Here is a 20,547-nt window from a genome sequence, read left to right as displayed (position 1 = left end):
GTACCTTCCTGGGCTCCTGTGCTGCAGTTTTCTCTTTGCCCACAAGATGGCGCTAATATACATATAAACGAACTTCTCTATATTTCTCTAATATAGAGAAGTTCGTTTTCAATATTAGCCCCGCCCCCGATGACGTCACGCTGCCACCACCGCTCTGCTGCCACCACCACGGCTCCGCTGCTCCAACTGGCTGCCGGGTCCCCGGAAGAATAGCGGGGACATGGGGGATCCCGGCGGCCAGGGAAAGACCCCACACTGCCGGGGAGAGAGGCTGGAGTCCCGCTGCGCAGCGAGATCGCGCGCGGGACTCTACAACTACAGGTAAAGCTCTGCAATGCCTACCCCGACCTGAGCTCGGGATCACCGCTAATAGCTTATTTTTTCTACCCCGAGCTCAGGTCGGGAAAACCGGCAAGGAGGTTAAGTCACAAAAGTGTTCAGTACCTCACCTTTATCAAAATGACAAAAATCTATTAACCCTTTGCACTCTTGCATGCAAATGTTCAAACAAATGCATCCACAGATTCACTCATCCAGGCACAACTGTTATCCCTATTATTATATTTATTTATTTATTTATTGTATTTATAAAGCGCCAACATATTACGCAGCGCTGGACAATAAATAGGGATACATACAATATCTAGGGGTGACATACAGCAAAATGACAATACCTGAATACAAGAAAGATCAGATCATGCAGCACAGTATGAGTACAAGGTAATGCTTAGTCAGTCACTGGATGGGAGCATGGAGATTAGGCAAGTTAGGTTCACTCAAATGCATAGCATGGGTGCACAGTAATGGAGGTGCATGATCAGGTTGGACATAAAATGAGGAGGACCCTGCCCAAAGGCTTACAATCTAAAGGGAGAGGTAGTAGGGACACGAAAGGTAGGGGACCAGAGTTCAGCTGTGGGTTTAGAGCACTTGTGAGGGGTAGTAGGCCAGAGTGAAAAGGTGAGGTTTTGAGGGCTTTCTTGAAGATGTTGAAGGAGGAGGCTGCCCTAATGGGTGGAGATAGGGAGTTCCATAGTGTTGGAGCAGCTCTAGAGAAGTCCTGGAGGCGTGCATGGGACTGGGTGATGCGGGGGGCGGTTAGGCGAAGTTCATTGGAAGAGCGGAGTGAGCGGCTAGGTGTGTACCTCTGAGTAAGATCGGAGTAAGATCGGAAATGTAGGTTGGACAGGTTTTGTGGCCAGATTTGTAGGCCAGACACAGTATCTTGAATCTGATTCTGAACTGGATAGGAAGCCACTCAGTGGAGGGATTCAAGGAGGGGATCCGCCATGGTGGAGCGATGGGAGCAGTGGATAATTCTGGCTGCTGCATTCATGATGGACTGCAGTGGGGCTGTTCGGGTCATAGGGAGACCAGACAGCAGGGCATTGCAGTAGTCAAGGCGGGAAGGTATGAGGGCATGGATGAGGAGTTTGGTGGTGGCAGAGATCAGGAAAGGGCGAATATTACAGATGTTACGAAGGTGGAAGTTGCAGGACTTTGTGAGATTTTGGATGTGGGGAGTGAAGGAGAGTGCGGAGTCCAGGGTGACACCCAGACAGTGGGCTTGAGAGGTAGGGTGAATGGTAGTGTGGTTAACAGTGACATGCACATCTGGGAGGTTTATGGATGTCCGGGGTGGGAAGATCATAAATTCTGTTTTGTCTAGCGGACATCCAGGAGAAGATGGCTGATAGACAGGAGGAGACCTTGTCCATGGTAGTGATGGATATGTCAGGGTTGTGGAGGTAGATCTGGGTGTCATCTGCATACAGATGATAGTTAAAACGCATGGAGGAGATAACCTTGCCAATGGAGGATGTGTATAGGGTGAACAGTAGGGGGCCAAGGACCGAACCTTGGGGGACTCCCACCGAGAGGTGGTTGGGGGTGGATGAGGACTCATTGAAGGCGGTCGTGAAGGAGCGGTTGGAAAGGTAGGATGAAAGCCAGGACAGGGCAAGATCGTGAATGCCCGTGGACTAGAGGGACTGAAGGAGTAGGGGATGATCTACTGTGTCAAAAGCTGCTGAAAGGTCAAGAAGGAGGAGAATGGAGTATTTACCTTCAGCTTTAGCTAAGGCAAGGTCATTGACCACTTTGGTTAGAGCAGTTTCGGTTGAGTGGGCAGGCCGAAATCCAGATTGCAGTGGGTCTAGCAGTGAGTTGGCATTGAGGAACTGGGTCAGGCGTTTGTGAACCAGACGCTCAAGGAGTTTTGAGGCAAAGGGGAAGAGGGAGATAGGATGGTAGTTGGAGGGTAGCGAGGGGTCGAGGGAGGGTTTCTTGAGCAGGGGTAGTACAGTAGCCTGCTTGAAGTCTGAGGGGAAGGTGCCTGTGGATAGGGAGAGGTTGAACAGGGTAGTGAGGACTGGGGCCAATTTCATGAAGTGAGGCTGTAGTAAATCAGAAGGGATAGGGTCAAGGGGGGAAGTAGTGGTATGGGAAGTCTGCAGTAGGTGGATGACTTCCTCAGTGGTAGTAGGAGTGAAGGATGTGAGGGGAGGATAGGGTGGAGGAGGAGCTGGTTGGGAGGGGGTGGGAGGTGAAGATTTGAGATTGGATATTTCCTGGCGGATAGAGACAATTTTGTTGGTGAAGTGGGTGGCTAAATCTGTGGCAGAGAGGGAGGAAACAGAGGGTGGGGGGGTGGGTTTAAGCAGGGAGTTGAAAGTGGCAAAGAGACGCCGGGGGTTGGAAGCTTGTGCTCCGATGAGCTTGGTAAAGTATTCCTGCTTCGCATGAGCAAGGGCAGTGTGGAACTGCAGCAGGTTGGTCTTGTACTGTAGGAAATCCTGGTTAAGTCTAGATTTCCTCCATTTCCGTTCAGTGGCGCGTGTTTCCCTCTGGAGGTTGCGAGTATGGGTAGTGCGCCAGGGCTGGGGGTTAGGGGGTTGGTTGCGGCAAAATATTGGTGGAGCAGGTTTCTCTAGGGCTGATGAGAGAGTTTGGCGATACTGAGCTGCAGCAAGATTAGGACAGGTTAGGGTGGGGAGAGTGGAGGAGAGGGCATGGAGGGGGTCAGCAAGGACGCTAAGGTTGAGCTTGCGTAGGTCTCGCTGCCATCAACCAGGTGGGCGGGCGGGTAGTTTGGAGGTGGCTTCCGTGAGGAGGTTGAAGGTGAGAAGGTGATGGTCTGAGGGTGGAAAGGGTGCGATGTCAAGGTCTGCAATAGCGGTGGATTTAGTGAATATAAGGTCGAGAGTGTGACGTGCAGTGTGAGTGGGGGCGTTGGTGTGTTGTACTAGTCCAAGTGAGTTGGCAATGGTGAGTAGCCGGGTCACAGCGGATTTCTGGGCTTCATCGATGGGAATATTGAAATCCCCAAGGATGATGGTGGGGAGGTCAGAGGAGAGGATGTGAGGGAGCCAGGAAGCAAGGTCATCAAGAAATTATGGGGTGGAGCCTGGAGGACGGTATAAGACCGCAACAATGGCAGGGAGGGGGTGGTAGAGGCGGATGGTGTGGGCCTCGAATGATGTGATTTGTAGGGAGGTAGGTGGGGTGAGGACACGGAAGGTGCTGGATGGGGAGAGGAGCAGACCCACCCCTCCCCCGGTCCTGTTGTCTGGTCTGGGGGTGTGACTGAGGTGAAGCCCACCATAGGAGAGGGTAGCCTCTACGGCAGAGTCAGAGGGGGTGAGCCATGTCTCAGTGAGTGCGAGGATGGTGAGGGATTTGGAGAGGAAGAGGTCGTGGACTGCTGTAAGTTTATTGCGGACGGATCTGGCATTCCAGAGACCGCAGGGTACGGGGAGCATGTGTTTGTGGGTGGGATGGATGGAAATAAGGTTGGAGCAAGGATGGGTGTTGAGGTTATTTGTGGACAGAGGTCTGTGAAGTGTATGAAGCAGGTCAGCAGGGGATGCTTGTCTGGCAGCAGGCTGTGGTCCAGGATTGGGTGATATATCACCAGCTGCAAGTAAGAGTAGGAGGGAGAGAGTAAGCAAATGTGAATGGGATTTAAATGTTTGTGAGGTTTTTGAGCTGCTGGAGGGAGAGAGAGATTTCAGGAGAGCTAACAGTTCATGAGAAGCTGAGTAAGGTGAGGAAAGCAGAGCAGGTGAAATGAATATGGAGTGTGGTACACTGGGAGGATGCATATTGCAATGCAACTTGTAGATATTTGTAGACAGGCAGAACATGAGAAAAAGTGCAGTAAACATAGTAATGGTCTCTGATTATAACCAGGAAGTTTCCAACCACTAAACAGTTTATATGAGTATGCAGGTAGTGCAAGCAAACCTGTGTAAATGAAGAAGCAGAGTCTACTTGGCTGTGCAACATATACCCAGCAGAGGCATTTTTAGCAATAGCATTGGAGGAAGTTGTGGATGCAGAGTAGTAGTTTCCAGCAGAGTCCTGTGGCTGTTGAATCCTGTTTGAATTCCTGGGTCAATTCTTGGTAAATTCTTGGTAAGTTGTGAAGCACTTTGTAATAAATGGCAGTGGCACTTAGGAATTAAATGGCACGAGTGACCTAGGCCACGAGTGACCAAGCTCCAGCACTTAAATAGGTATGATAGCTGCCATGGTGGAATTGGAAGTGATTCTCAATTAGAAATTGGGAAAAACAGTTCAGCTAAGGATGGGTGTGGTTACCAAAAACAGCCCTGCCATAAATAATTGGTGGTCACTGGGCTGGAACACAAGGATTCACAAATGTAATATGTGAATTTACAAACACTGCTGAACTACTCAAATTTATATTGAACAGTCTTAGTAGCAATGATGCAGCAATCATACCACAGAGGTGCAGATGATTGCAGTCACAGATTGTAAAGTAGACTTTTGCAAGGAAGTAGCAATCATACCATAGATGTGCAGATGATTGCAGTCACAGATTGTAAAGTAGACTTTTGCAAGGAAGTAGCAATCGTACCATAGACGTGCAGATGATTGCAGTCACAGATTGTAAAGTAGACTTTTGCAAGGAAGTAGCAATCATACCATAAACGTGCAGATGATTGCAGTCACAGATTGTAAAGTAGACTTTTGCAAGGAAGTAGCAATCATACCTGATGAGGAAGATATAAATAATACAGGTTAGGAAATAAGGTTGGAGCGAGGATGGTAAATTCTTGGTAAGTTGTGAAGCACTTTGTAATAAATGGCACTTAGGAATTAAATGGCACGAGTGACCTAGGCCACGAGTGACCATGCTCCAGCACTTAAATAGGTATGATAGCTGCCATGGTGCAGCTAAGTTAAAAGCCGGGGTCTTAGTTCACAGTAGAATGCATTCTTATGCTTAGTCACCTATACTGCGCAGAAGTACCCAGGTAAACATAGGTGTCCTAACTCTGGCCCTGTAACATGCATAGTGCAGACATGCAAACACATTCATTGCATTAAACCTATCAATGGATTAGGAGCACACATCCTGACGTCCTCTCCTGGAAAAGATAGTGCATCTTACCAATCGTACAAGGGAGCTAACGTAATGTATCCATGTGCACCATGCACATACACCAGCATAAGCTGTGTGCATGTTGACAAACACATACAGGGGAAGGAGGGAGTGCACTGAATTAGACCCTAGCCACAGGGGTCAGTAACAAGAGAAAAATACAGCAAAAATCTATTAACCCTTCGCACACGCATGCAAGAGTACGAAGGGTTAATAGATTTTTGCTGTTTTCGAGCCACACCCCCTTCAGCACCTGCCTTTCCTTAATAACTTATTCAATGTCCTAACTAGATGCGATGTGCCTGGATATATGTATTTTTTTTCTTTTCTTTTTTCTTTATCAAAATGAATGAGGCATGGATCCCGGAGCGCTACTGCCCGCCCAAAGACTAAGTCAGTCCCCACACACCGCATCTCTGCCTGCATGCCGTGTGACTGGCTGCCTGCCCCAAGACTAAGTCGCTCCTCACACAGCACCTCTGCCCGCCGCCCGCTTGACTGCCTTCTCCGCCACCACCAACAGGGTCCAGGACTCCAGGCGGATTCCTGAATTTTTTAGACCGCTGCTAGCAGTGGCCGATATAATAATTTTTCTGGGGCGTCTACATGCTTGCCTAATTTTTCTGGCTGCAATGCGGGCGGATGCAACAACAAAACAAAAGGCATGTACATGTGCCCATCCCCCTTCATGTTCATTACCTTGCCGCGGTGAAGGGGCCTGCGTATCACAATGAAGCAATGACCGCCGGCTATATGAGTGTCTCGGGGGTTGGCACACCAAAGATAATAAGGTCGTTGCTTCATTGTGGTCAGACCAAATTTGATCAGCTGGACAGTCACTGTTCTGTCATTCAGCTACATCAGCCGGGCGACCATATGGGCTGTAAAGCCACCATCACCTGCACTCTCGTCATGGTGCGCACCAGTCCAGCACGGCCGTCACTACACAAAAGGCTGTTTGCAGTCACTGCATACCTTTCACTGCATCTGTGACTGCACATTATATTATACCTGGCAGCCAGTGCATACCTTTCACTTGAATGGATGGCAGACTTGCCCTCCAGAACAGATTCTCATAAAGGAGGGTGATGATGGAATCATTGACCTCCATAACAGATTCTCGTTAAAGGCTTTAAAGTTGATTCATTACATCAGGGCCTCAAAAGTCCTTTTGTATTGTTATTTTTGGTCACTACCTCAGAGCGGGCATGCCATGCCTGCTGCCTTCCTTGCCTGGATGTGTGGTGGTAGCTGTTTATTAGGCTCCAACTCCGGAACGGAATAGAAACCGGATTCCCCGGCCATTACCCGTGGTCAGTCACCATGATTCTGAAAAACTAGTACCATCGAAAGTTTCACACAGTTGAATGAATGGCAGACTTGCCCTCCATAAAACATTCTTGGCAAATGCTTTCGAGTTGGTTTGTCTTCCGCTGGGTCAAGGGTCCATCTGACCACAGATGCCTGGTCTGCAAAGCATGGTCAGGGCAGGTACAGCATGGGTCTCAGGCTCCCAGTTTGGACTGGAATCGAACCTTGATTCCCCGGCCATTACCCGTGGTGATAATGGCAGACTTGCCCTCCATAACAGATTCTCGTTACAGGTACTGAACAGCAAGTAGAAAATGTAATTTAAAAAAAATAGATGTAAGCTAAGCATCGAAAGTTGATAAGGCAGTCAGACATTACATGACATCACTGAGGAAGAGCAATCTCGCCATGTTGCGCACCAGTCCAGCATGGCCGTCACTACACAATCAGCTGTTTGCTGTTTGCGGTGCATTACACAGTGAGTTTGGTCTGTCAGTGTGAAGCAGTACACTAATTACACTACCTGATTGATGTATACACGTGCAAGATGTTTTAAAGCACTTTAGGCCTACAATTTAGCATCCAATGTGATTTCTGCCCTTAAAATGCTGCTTTGCGTCAAATCCAGATTCTTCCCCGGGACTTTTGGCATGTATCCTACTCCGCCATGCCCCCCTCCAGGTGTTAGACCCCTTGAAGCATCTTTTCCATCACTTTTCTGGTCAGCATAAGTGTTTCTAGTTTTCAAAGTTCGCCTCCCCATTGAAGTCTATTGCGGTTCGCAAAAGTTCACGCAAACCGAACCTTCCGCGGAGGTTCGCGAACCCCGTTCGCGAACCAAGAATCGGAGGTTCGGCCCATCTCTATTGAGGGGGAACACAAGACCACAGCTGCAGTGGTGCAAGGGTGGAGTGAGCAGGAGGACACGGCTCGCCAACAGCGGGCACAGCAAGTGGAGGACAGCCGTTTCGTCTCAGAGGGGAGTGACGACTACAATGATGTGTCTGTTGCGGCTAAGCTGTCTGCACAGAGACACCAGGGTGATCCAGATGCTGGAGAGGGAGTACATATGGCTCAGCATGATCCTGGACCCACGATTGAAAGGCAAGCTGGGTCAGTACTTGCCACGTGTAGACCCAGAGTGTTGAACAAGGGAGTTGCAGACTGCCCTTGTTCACAGACTGGAGCGAGCCTTTCCCAAGCCTTCCCCCTGTCCAGCAGCCAACACAGCAGCCGGAGCCTATGGCCAGCAACAGCAGCAGGCACCCAGGAGATCTGCTGAGTCTGACTAAGGAACTCTATGCGGTAGAGCTGTCTAGAGAGGAGGTTCCATCAGCAGCAACAGCATCCTCCTCTAGTCAGCACCAGCATCTGACATGGTGGCAGACTACATAGGTTCCTTCAGCGGGCTTGACACCGAGACCCCTCTGGACCCTATAGAGGCTGGAATTCTGGAGGGAGCTCGCGCAGTATGCCCTGGAAGTCCTGTCCTGCCCCCCTTCCAGCGTGCTGTCAGAGAGATGCTTCAGTGCGGCCAGTGGCGTGGTCACAGAGAAGCGCTCTTGTCTGTCCACACAGTCTGTGGACAGACACACCTTCCAAGATAAACCAGGCTTGGGTTGAAGGTGAGTTCCAGGCCCCTGCTGTCGGCGAAAGAACGACGACATGAGAGTGGCTGCTGGGAATAGTGCTATGGCAGACCAACTGTCAACAGCACAACCTCCTGCAAAGGAATTTAGGCCTTGTTCTTCTTATTTATTGCTCTGGCGCCTCCACTTGGTGCCATGCTATAATACTGCAGCTGACACACGCTACTCCTCCTACTGCTGCTGCTGCATGTACCTCCTGCTGACTGTGATTCCACCGATATGATCAACAGTCTAATGCACTGCTGCTATGCGCCACCAGCTATTACGCCAACAAAATAGCTGTAATGTTGTTGTTATACTATCATATACAGTAATTTTTGCAATTAGGGTTAGATGCCAGCGTGTGTCTGTGTAGTATGGTGTGGTGTGGAGATCTGAGCGGAAGTGTCGGGACGGGGTGGCCATCCCATGTAATTTTAATATTTTTATGATTGAAGTTCTGCACTTAATACATTTTGATATGTTTATTATATAATTGAGTTGAGATTCTCTTTTTTGTTTTTTTTTGGTTTCTTTGAAAGTGCATGTCCTACCATTAAGTATTTTTCACTGTCGCAGTTTTGATTATCATTATTGTCAGTGGGACAGTACTTCCTCATATTCATTTATCATTTTGGTTATTTACAGTATCAGTGTGCGTCCCCTTGGCTAGTGAAGACCCGGTTAAGGAGGGGTTAAATCGAGTCCCTTATAGAGACTCAGGGGATGCCCTGGTTCTGTCTGCTTTGACTATATTGATCAAGAATGTTACAAAGGGATGCTCTGGTGACACAGGTGGCGAGTGATTGTGCGCAATCATCGGGTGCCAGGGACACGCAGCAGGCGATCAATACCGGATTTAGGAAATTGGAACGTCTCTATGAGAGAAAGTCGCGTCTGTGGTGGAACATTAAATATAACAAAGAATACATAGGGGGCCACTTTAGTCCCCTAGGGCTTAGAATTCAGATTTTTCCCCACAGGAAAAACCTGACTGCTGAATTTAAGAGGAAGTAGGAGGCGAATTTTGAAAATTGCGCCCATGTATGTCTATCGTTGATGACACACCTTGATGAGGCTGAATTAAGTGGTCTGGACGAGGAAATTAACAAATTAGCAGCTGAGCTGAAAATTCACTCTGATGAGGATTTGTATAAAAAACGTAATGAACAATTAGAACAACATATAAAAAAATACAATAAAGACCTGGTATTTGTACGTGACAAAAAACTCTTTAATGATCGTCTGGCATATAAAACGAGACAGGCTTATAAATGGGACAGTAGAACTGTTCCCCTGAAACCCCATGGCCAGCTATCTAAACCAAAACCCAAACCGACCGATGTAGGTGCGGATGAATCTGACTCATCGGTAGTGAGTGCCAGCTCAGCTGCTTCCGAATCAAGTCATAATGCGGAACCAAAAAGGAATAGATATCTGACTCATCTTCAGGACAAGGTCAAGAAGGCAGTGAGTAAACAGCAGTCGAAATGTGGGGACAGTACAGGTGGGGGCTTGCAGCCGCAGTCTCAGTCATCATCATCCTCAGTTCCTTTTTTAGAATAGATGAACTTAGGCCTGATACAGTTACGACGGGAACCGCCGGATTTATTATTGATGGATCGAACAAATTACAGGTTATAAACCTCACTGGTGAATTCTTACCAGATTCGGTGGAGCGTCTACTCAGTAGAGGTTTGGGCTTCTGTCCACTTCAACAATTGGACAAGTTCGATTTTGTGGTGGACTTACATCTCTATTGTAGAAAGTTGTTTCTTCAATCCACTATGGAAAGGAAAAACAATTCTACTACTCGATTTGTACCGTCACAGGTAAGATTAACTCAAAGTGACAATGAGGCATTGGAAGATCTTAATTTCTTGTATGAGGCTGGTTTGGGAGGAGTTGAGGATGTTTTGGAAATGACTGGGGCTGCTGCTGCCGACGAGATCTATCCACCCCGATATATGGCGATCAACTAACAATTTAGGAGTAGGTCTACGCGCTTTCCACCATTGTTGGCTAATATAGGTATCAGGTGCTTCATTCGGGCAGTTGAGGGGGACATCGCCAGATTAAGTGTTCCAAATGATGGAGGGTCCGAATTGATAGGTAGCGATTGTGAGGCATACGATTTTCTGGCTGCACGTACAGACTGGATCATCAAACCCTCTGATAAAGGGGGAAACGTAGTAATGACGACAGAGGATTATAGGGCTATGTGTATGGATCTCCTTGGCCAGCAGGGATGCTACATGAGGGTCTCGGCGTCAAGTGCCGAGAGATGCCAAGGTGAACTATCCTCCCTAATTGAGGAGGCTAGGTTAAAGGGTATAATCGATGAGGAAGTGTCTTCTTTTCTAAGGGTTGCATATCCAATTCTTCCTACCTTTTACGCACTACCAAAGGTGCATAAACGCCTTCAGAGACCACCAGGGCGTCCTATAGTCTCGGGTAGGGGTGCTCTGACGGAAAAAAATAGTATTTATGTGGATAGACATCTGCAGCCCCATGTACAGGGGCTTCCCTCTTTTATTAAAGATACCACACACCTTTTGCGAGTACTCGAGGATGTTGTGGTTCCGCCTGGCATGCTTCTTGTGTCCCTTGACGTCGAGTCCCTCTATTCTTGCATCCCCCATGGTCTGGGGGTGCGGGCAGTGGCTGGTTTCTTAGGTGAGTTAGGAGTGCAGGATGCTGCACATAATGGTTTCGTTTTGGATTTGTTGTTTTTTCTGTTAACCAATAATGTGTTTACTTTTGACGGGAACCGGTACCTCCAGGTGCAGCGATGGGGACGACCTGTGCATCGTCGTACGCTAACCTGTACCTGGGGGACTGGGAGAGATCTATTTTTTCAGATGGGCAGTTTTTGTTAGAGTTATTATATATTTTGTTTCACATATATTGTATATGATGATGATTTTTGCCTGTGTGTGGTGGTGGTGAGCCTACAAGTGTGGACGATTGATGGGCAGTTGCGGTGACAGGGGCAGGGCTGGGACGGTGGCAACACCTTTTTCAAACTTTATTTATTATACGAATACAAAGGAGTATACTTTGACACCATGTGGGCTGTGTTTATCACACCACCTTAGGCATTGTTGCTAGCCGCCCCCGCTCCATCTCTCTGATCCTTCCCAGCCGCTCTGCCCCATTGGTTCTTGGCCCTTCCTCTCTGCACACATGCATGGTTTTGTTATTGTTGTTAGTGTTATCAGCAAGTATCAAGACACCTCTACAGTAGTTAAATTATGTGCAACCTATGAACGTTTTAGTGCAATAACTTTGTTAAATGAGTTTCCAACAGAACACGCATTTGTAGATTGTGTTTTTTAAGATAATTAAATACCAGTGATCTTTTAATTTTTGAACCCAAACCTCTCACATTCCAAGAAATACATTTAAGTTTGATGAAATATAGGAGAAGCTTAAACTGATTATCAACATGGAGGGAACATTAGAGAATGGTATAGAAAAGGAAAGAAGACATGTAAAGAAGAGTGTGCAGACCATTATTATTATTATTATTATTTAGTATTTATATAGCGCCGACATATTACGCAGCGCTGTACAGTATATATATATTGTCTTGTTACTAACTGTCCCTCAAAGGAGCTCACAATCTAATCCCTACTATTATCATATGTCTATGTTTGTATTATGTAGTGTAAGTACTGTAGTCTAGGGCAAATTTAGGGATGAGCCAATTAACTTATCTGTATGTTTTTGGGATGTGGGAGGAAACCGGAGTACCCGGAGGAAACCCACGCAGACACGGGGAGAACATACAAACTCCTTGCAGATGGTGCCCTGGCTGGGATTCGAACCGGGGTCCCAGCGCTGCAAGGCGAGAGCGCTAACCACTACGCCACCGTGCTGCCCATGAAGCATTGGGGTCTGCTTGTAGTCCAGGAAACCTGTCAAGGAAACATTAACACCAAAACTTTTATTCCCCACTCCCACCCTACACCATCATAGGACGCTATAGGTGAGACACCAGACCAACTTACTAACTTTTGTGGTTTCTCTGTAGGAGATGTGGGCCAGGAGAAAGATCCACCACCCAGCCACACCCATTAAGAATGGGGGTAATAACCATCTTTAATGTTACTGAAGCATAAAGTAAAATATTGACAGTTTACATATAATGAAAGAGGGAAACCACCAAGGTTGCCTTAAAGGCACACTATGCTGAAAAATTGTAAAATTTAAAATATGTGCAAACATTTACAAATAAGAAGTGCGTTTTTTCCAGAGTAAAATGGGCCATAAATTAATTTTCTCATATGTTGCTGTCACTTACAGTAGGTAGTAGAAATCTGACAGAAGCGACAGGTTTTGGACTAGTCCTTCTCTTCGTGGGGGATTCTCAGGGATTTATTTATTTTCAAAACGCACTTAGTGAATGGCAATTGCTCTGCCCCACTGCCAAAAAAACTGTGTAGTGAGCAGGGAAGCAGGCCAGCATCAGTGTTTAAATCCTTTTTAGGGAATATTTTTATAAAGAATAAAAGCCTTGCTGAGAATCCCCTATGAAGAGATGGACTAGTCCAAAAACAGTCGCTTCTGTCATTTTTCTTCTACCTACTTTAAGTGACAGCAACATAGAAGAAAAGTAATTGATGGCTCATTTTACTCTGGAAAAAACATACTTCTTATTTGTCTATGTTTGCACGTATTTAATGTTACAATTTTTTTGCCATAGTGCCCCTTTAAATAAGGCCATATAAATGATATATTGTGTACTATATATATACTTTATATACTATGCTAAGAGAAGAAATGCAAATTTTGCAAATTCTATTTAGGGGGTGTCACAATCTCTCCTCTAGCATGTTCTGTCGGTTGCGGTCGGACTTGAGGACGAACTATAGCAGCGGTTGCCATTAGTTACGCTCCTACCTGTTAGTCTTGTCTATCTCAGTGTGAATGTTGCCATCGCTGAAACAGCAACTAGATTGGCTGAGCATTCCGTCTGTCTATCTGTTGTCTGTCTTGTTAATTGTCATTACTTGTGCTTTAGCTAGTGAGTTATTTGAGAGCTACATTTCATATATTGTGCATCCGCACGATATATATGTACTCTAGTCAGTCAGTTTTGTATTATTGTAATATTGTATATTGTTTTGTGTTCTGACTCTTGCCTGCCTCTTGACTACAAATTTGCCTAGCCCTTCTGTATTACTGCCATCTGATCTATCGTGTATGACCCAAGCCTGTTACCGACTACGTCTGTTGTGTATTGTATCACATAGCATCTAGCCTGATAGGCGGCCCAGAGCTGCAGTTGCTCTGGGCAATCCTACTCCCTTGTTCATTACTCCTGTGTCCATCTTGATGAGCCTCTTCCATTACCCAGCTACATAGTCTGGAGCACACACTCAGAGTATGCTTCCCCAGCATTACAGGGGGATAACTAGTTAAAGAAAACCTGTAACTAAAAAAAGTTCCCTTGGGGGGTACTCACCTCGGGTTATGGAAGCCTCCAGATCCTATTAAGGCTTCCCCCATCCTCCTGTGTACCACGACAGTCTCGCTGTGCCCCTCCGAATAGCGGGGTTGTAAATATTTACCTTCCTGGCTCCAGCACAGGATCAGTATAGGCTCTCCGCTTGGAGATAGTCGGAAATAGCCGATCGCTGTTGGTCTGCTCTACTGCGCAGGCACAAGTCTCCTGCGTAGTAGAGCGGACACGACGGAGATTGGCTATTTCCACCTGTTTCTGTGCTGAGAGCCGTAACAACGACCCCGCTGGAGTCGGGGAAGGTAAATAAATCAGTGCTTATCAGCGCTTGTCAGGCTAGTCGGGGGACGATTCCAGGACACTTTAGGGGAGCCAGCGCTGGACTGCCTGCAGGTGAGTGCCCCCAGGGGATGTTTTTTTTTTGTTATAGAGTCTCTTTAATAGACAGATCAATTAGGGGATATAATATTTTCCAAGTAGTTCCCATCTGCCATCTCTAAGTCTAGAACTAGAACAGTTACATATAACTTGGTGAGAGCAGCACAATTAGATAGAGGAGTGGAAAATACTAAAATATATGAATATATAATTGAGAAGAGTCATAGCAACTAAAATAGTTTTATGGTGATACTCATGACACACTTGCCAACAATCAACGATAGCACATTGATAGGTATATTTATAGCAGCTTACTACAGGGTAGAGTAAATATACAGTTACTCTGGGTTTATAAACTTGTCATGGCGATTATCAGATAGTATAATGCATGATATAAAGATAGGGATTTGTTAAAGGAATCATCAGGCGATTTTACAAAAATCTGCTTTACTCACCTGGGGCTTTCTCCAGCCCCTTGCAGCCGCCTGTCCCACGCTGTCACCTCCGCTCTCTGCCGTTGACCCGCTGTTGGCGCATGGTGCAGAGGATGACCAAAAGGTCGCCCTTACTGCGCCTGCGTCAAGCGCTGCTGTCAATCACGGCCATGTTACCCACGGCTTACTGCGCAGGCGAAGTCTGCGTCTGCGCAGTAAGCCGCAGACAACATGGCCATGATTTACAGCGGTGCAGGTGATGGTGGTTTTCCAGCCCATGTGGTCGGGCTGAGGTAGTTCAATGACAGAACAACAGTGACTGTCCAGCTGATCGAATTTGGTCTGTCCACAAATGAAGCAATGACCTTATTATCTTGGGTGTGCTTCCCAACACACTCATATAGGTCATTGCTTCATTGTGATACACAAGCCCCTTCATTGCAGCAAGGTAACAATCATGAAGGGGAATTGACACATGTACATGTCTTTTGTTTTGTTGTAGCCACAGTGCAGCCAGAAAAATTAAGCATGTACACACACCAGAAAAATATTTTTTTGGCCTTAAAGGGAAGGTTTCAGGGAGTGGGTAAAAAAAATAAAAATCCATATCCACTTACCTGGGGCTTCCTCCAGCCCGTGGCAGGCAGGAGGTGCCCTCGCCGCCGCTCCACAGGCTCCCGGTGGTCTCCGGTGGCCGACCCGACCTGGCCAGGCCGGCTGCCAGGTCGGGCTCTTCTGCGCTCCAATGACGGGTTCCTCTGCTTTCCACGCGGGCGCGCTGACGTCATTGGGAGCCTCTGGAGTTGCGGCGAGGGCACCTCCTGCCTTCCACGGGCTGGAGGAAGCCAGAAGGTAAGTGGATATGGATTTTTATTTTTTTTTATCCATTCTCTGAACCTTCCCTTTAAACATTCAGGAATCCACCTGGACCCTGTTGGTGGTGGCGGAGAAGGCAGTCAAGCGGCCTGCCCTGCAGGCAGAGATGCTGTGTAGGGACTGACTTAGTCTTCGGGCAGGCAGTAGCGGCATGCAGGCAGAGATGCTGTGTGGGGACTGACTTTTCGGGCAGGCAGTAGCCCTCTGGGATCCGTGCCTCATTCATTTTAATAAAGGTGAGGTACTGAACACTTTTTTAACCTAGGCAACTTCTCTTGTCAGTGACAATGTCTCCTGCTGCGCTGAAAGTCCTTTGACAGGACGCTTGAGGTGGGGCAAGCCCAAAGTTCGATGGCAAATTGTGACAGCTCTGACCACAGGTCAAACCTGCGCACATAGTGGGTTCATAGGTGGGTTCATCGCTGCTCAGAGTGTCTATACCTGCACTTAAGGCCAGGCAGTCAGCTACCTGCTGATCGAGGTATTGTCGGAGGGTGGATCCCGAAGGGCTGAGGTGAGGCGTTGGACGAAAGAAAGTCTGCATGTCCGACATCACCATCAGATCGCTAGAGTGTCCTGTCCTTGCCTGCGTGGACATGGGAGGAGGAGGATTACTGGCACCTCTTTCCCATTGTGCTGTGACATCAACCTTAAATGCAGTGTAAAGCATACTTGTTGTCAGGGCCGGGACAACACAGAGACCAGAGAGGCGGGAGCCTCTGAGCGGCAGGTCACCAGGTCAGACTGGGGCGCTTTCAAAGACATTCCAATCCTCAGACAGTTAAGGAAAAAAAAGTTTTTTTTCCACTGTCCTGCGAGACACAGCTAAGGGAGGGGAGATAAAAAGCTCTTTGCACAGTTGTTACTGTCTAAACTATGTATGACTCCTTATTAGGTGCACTACCTAATAAGGAGTCATACATAGTTTAGACAGTAAGATTGGTAGACAGTTCCTTGTTTGTTTTTTTTAACTCTTTTTAGCTGACTTCTGTCAGTGATGTCATCCAGCTGCTCCCCCAGGAAGCAGCTCAGTCATGCATGGCTGGCTGATGGAGAATAGAATTCTAACTGGAAAGAAAAACAAAAGTTTGCTTTATTAAAACAGAAAGAATTTGCGATAATTCAGGTTGGAGTGAGCTTGAGATGTCTCCCAGTGCATCACTGCTGAATACATGCAAATTAACCATTAACGGGGAAAGAGAGAGGTATTTGTGCTGTGTGTGTGTATGTGAGAGAGAAGCCCTGTGCCCTTCCTCCATCCTGAACTCTGGAAGTAAGGGAGACTGTAGGCTGTAAAGGCTTCTGTGCTTCTCCCTACTTCACTCCTACTAGTACTGAAAAGGACCTGAACTTACAGAAATGACACTGCAGTGTCCTAATGCTGCCATACTAGAGTAAAGGCAGCCATACATCTAGCGATGATGAGCAGATTTCACTAAGAGACAAATCTCTCTCTTATCCAATCTGATTAAAGAGAGATCTGTCAGGTACCCACACACCTCAGACCGATTCACCATCGATTTTAACATGACATCTCTTGGGAATCAGAGGAGTCCCCTTCTTCTGCTGCATCCGCCGCAACCCCCTGATGTGTATAAATGTGCCCCCAGTGTGTATTTGTACATAACCTGTCCTGTGTTGCCCACCGTGCGGTGCCCATATGTCTTCTGCTACTCCATTTGCGCTCCACACGCTGCTGGCATTTAGCACACGTGACATCACACATGTGCCACACACTATATGCTGGTGGCATGTGAGCCACAAATGGAACAGAAGAAGCTGAAGACGGATGGGCACCGTGTGGTAAACGACACAGGACAGGTAATGTATAAATGCACACATGGGGGCACATTTATACATTTGGGGGAACAGCACCAGGGGTTTTGTCGCATCCATCACTCGCACCACTGTACAAAGTACATACTGTAGTCGTGTCACTGACTGTCCTCTGATGAGCTCACTTTCTAATCTCTGCCACAGTCAAAATCTAATCTCCTACCATATTATTATTATGTATTTATAAATCACTGACATCTTCTGCAGCGAATTACAGAGTACATAGCCATGTCACTGACTGTCCTCAGAGGAGCTCACTATCTAATCCTACCATAGTCATAATCTAATCTCCTACCATATTATTATTATGTATTTATAAATCACTGACATCTTCTTCAGCGAATTACAGAGTACATAGCCATGTCACTGACTGTCCTCAGAGGAGCTCACTATCTAATCCTACCATAGTCATAGTCTAATGTCCTACCATATTAATATTATGTATTTATATAGCACTGACATCTTCTGCAGAACTTTACAGGGTACATAGTCATGTCACCAACTGTCCTCAGAGGCGCTCACAATCTAATCCTACCATACTCATAGTCTAATACCCTACAATATTACTATTATGTATTTATATAGCACTGACATCTTCTGCAGCACTGTAGAAAGTACATAGTCATGTCACTGACTGTCCTCAGAGGAGCTCACAATCTAATCCCTGCCATAGTCATAGTCTAATGTCCTAACATATTATTATTATTATTATGTATTTATATAGCACTGACATCTTCTGCAGCACATTACAGACTACATAGTCATGTCACTGACTGTCCTCAGAGGAGCTCACTATCTAATCCCTGCCAAAGTCATAGTGTAATGTCCTAACATATTATTATTAATATTATGTATTTATATAGCACTGACATCTTCTGCAGCACTGTACAGAGTGCATAGTCGTGTCACTGACTGTCCTCAGAGGAGCTCACAATCTAATCCCTGCCATAGTCATATACTAATATTTTCACTATAGGATTGTTTGGGGGAATCCAGTTGACTTGTATGTTTTTGTACCAGTATGTTTTGAAGATGTAGGAGAATATCAAGTATCTGAATGAAATCTGGGGGCACTTATACCTGGCTTCCTATATTGGGGGAACCTATACCTGGAGTGCTACTGGGGGGCCCCTATACCTGTACCTGGCTACCTAACCATGGGGCACCTATACCTGGCTACTTAAAACTCATAGCAAAAAAGGACTTCAAGTGCTCTCCAGTACTGTGATGATTACTGTATGTGTGCCAAATGCAGTCCTGTGGAGCAGCTCACTATATACACCAGCCTGTAAAGAGGAACAATAACTGAGATGTGGCCGATGAAAGGGGAGGGGGCGCACTTGGGCAGCTCAGCCTCTATTGGTGATAGACCTTGTCCCGGCCCTGCTTGTTGTGCAAGTATGCTTTATGCAAGTGTTGTGCAAGTGCTACATCCTTTCAGCCTTCTGGTAATTTGGTAACATTTCCGCCACTCTGTATAAACAGAGGGTCTAGTAGTGTTGCCAGCCAGTACAGGTCCTGGTCCTTGAGTCTTTTTATACGGGGGTCCCTCAACAGGCTGGACAGCATGAAAGACCCCATCTGCACAAGGTTGTATGCCAACCTAGTCATCTCCTCTTCCTCACTGATTTCAGGGAAGTTCTCCACCTCCCCCCAGCCACAAACAATACCACGGGTAACCAAAAGGTGAGAAACACAAGCCCCCTGCGACACCTGCTGCAGTTGTTCTTCCATCTTCTCCTCAAAGCCACCTTCCTCCTCTGACTCTTCTTCCCCCTCCTCCTCCTCCTCTGTGCTGCCGCAGGTGTTGATGAAAAATCTGGTTCTGGTGATGGTTCTCACAACTCTGCCTCCTCTTCCTGTTCATGCTCCTCTACAGCTTGATCCAACAGTCTATGCACGGCACGTTCCAGGAAGAAAGCGTATGGGATCGGGTTGCTGATGGCGCCTTCACTAGAAAACCCCCTAAAAACCTTTAACCTCCTCAAACCGATGCATGAGCCTGCAGGCATTATACATGAGTGTCCAGTACCTCGAGAAGAAAATACCCATTTCTCCAGAGCCTGCACTAGCACCGTCGCTGTACAAATACTCATTGACCTGTGCATCGTCGTACGCTAACCTGTACCTGGGGGACTGGGAGAGATCTATTTTTTCAGATGGGCAGTTTTTGTTAGAGTTATTATATATTTTCTTTTTTTTCACATATATTGTATATGATGATGATTTTTGCCTGTGTGTGGTGGTGGTGAGCCTACAAGTGTGGACGATTGATGGGCAGTTGCGGTGACAGGGGCAGGGCTGGGACGGTGGCAACATCTTTTTCAAACTTTATTTATTATACGAATACAAAGGAGTATACTTTGACACCATGTGGGCTGTGTTTATCACACCACCTTAGGCATTGTTGCTAGCCGCCCCCGCTCCATCTCTCTGATCCTTCCCAGCCGCTCTGCCCCATTGGTTCTTGGCCCTTCCTCTCTGCACACATGCATGGTTTTGTTATTGTTGTTAGTGTTATCAGCAAGTATCAAGACACCTCTACAGTAGTTAAATTATGTGCAACCTATGAACGTTTTAGTGCCATAACTTTGTTAAATGAGTTTCCAACAGAACACGCATTTGTAGATTGTGTTTTTTAAGATAATTAAATACCAGTGATCTTTTAATTTTGGAACCCAAACCTCTCACATTCCAAGAAATACATTTAAGTTTGATGAAATATAGGAGAAGCTTAAACTGATTATCAACATTAGAGAATGGTATAGAAAAGGAAAGAAGACATGTAAAGAAGAGTGTGCAGACCATGAAGCATTGGGGTCTGCTTGTAGTCCAGGAAACCTGTCAAGGAAACATTAACACCAAAACTTTTATTCCCCACTCCCACCCTACACCATCATAGGACGCTATAGGTGAGACACCAGACCAACTTACTAACTTTTGTGGTTTCTCTGTAGGAGATGTGGGCCAGGAGAAAGATCCACCACCCAGCCACACCCATTAAGAATGGGGGTAATAACCATATTTAATGTTACTGAAGCATAAAGTAAAATATTGACAGTTTACATATAATGAAAGAGGGAAACCACCAAGGTTGCCTTAAAGGCGCACTATGCTGAAAAATTGTAAAATTTAAAATATGTGCAAACATTTACAAATAAGAAGTGCGTTTTTTCCAGAGTAAAATGGGCCATAAATTAATTTTCT

Source organism: Hyperolius riggenbachi, chromosome 3 (assembly GCF_040937935.1).
Source record: "Hyperolius riggenbachi isolate aHypRig1 chromosome 3, aHypRig1.pri, whole genome shotgun sequence".
NCBI lineage: Eukaryota > Metazoa > Chordata > Amphibia > Anura > Hyperoliidae > Hyperolius > Hyperolius riggenbachi.
Note: the sequence above shows the minus strand (reverse complement) of the source record.